Raw genomic sequence first — 862 nt, 5'->3', positions numbered from 1 at the left:
CAGTATAGGAAATATAGTGAATAATATTATAATAACTATGTAGTGTCAGATGGGTACTAGATTTATGGGGTGATCACTTCATAAGTTACATAAATGTCTAATTACTGTTGTACGCCTGAAACTAATATAATATTATATGTAGACGGTAATTGAAAAATAAAAAAATATTTTTAAAACTGCACACCTACCTTTAAAGAATGACAATCTGAGTAAGGTTGGAGGATTTTGTGAAAGAATGTGTTAAGGAGAAAAGACATAGTTAAGTCTTTCCTTCTTCTACAACTGAAAGGAAAAGCTGCATTTTAAAACTGTAATTTGTGAAAAATAATTTAAATTAGTTTTTAAAAATTAGCATTTAGATGGTAAGGTCTAATTTTCTACTTAGTTTCTAAGTGGAACATAAAAGATATTTATTTTGGGTGTGAAAATTTTTCTTAAAGAAGGAATAATTTGATCTTATTAGGAAGAATGTGTATAAATATATTTCCCCAAGAAGTTGCAAACTTTTCATTTCCTAGATGAAGAATAACATGTAAATCCACAATATTGCTATAGATTTAACTGTTCTATAGGTACTAATAATTCTCTTTTCCAGCACCATTTTACACTGAAAAAGGGAAAAGTTATCTTCTGTGCTGACAGAGACTGACAGCATACCAATGAAAACATGTGATAATATAATTTCCTTAAGACTGTTTGTGTTAATTGACAGGTAGGACCAAAATTATTCTCTCTCTTTTGGTAAAATTTTTATATAAATTTGGTTGTTGTTCTTTTAATTTAATGCTAAATGCTTTTAGTACAAAAGTAGATAAGATTGGTATTTTTATCATTTTCCTACTCTGAGAATTTTCTTAGTACT

Source organism: Pteropus medius, unplaced genomic scaffold (genome assembly GCF_902729225.1).
Source record: "Pteropus medius unplaced genomic scaffold, Ma_sr-lr_union100, whole genome shotgun sequence".
Classification (NCBI taxonomy): Eukaryota; Metazoa; Chordata; class Mammalia; order Chiroptera; family Pteropodidae; genus Pteropus; species Pteropus medius.
Note: the sequence above shows the minus strand (reverse complement) of the source record.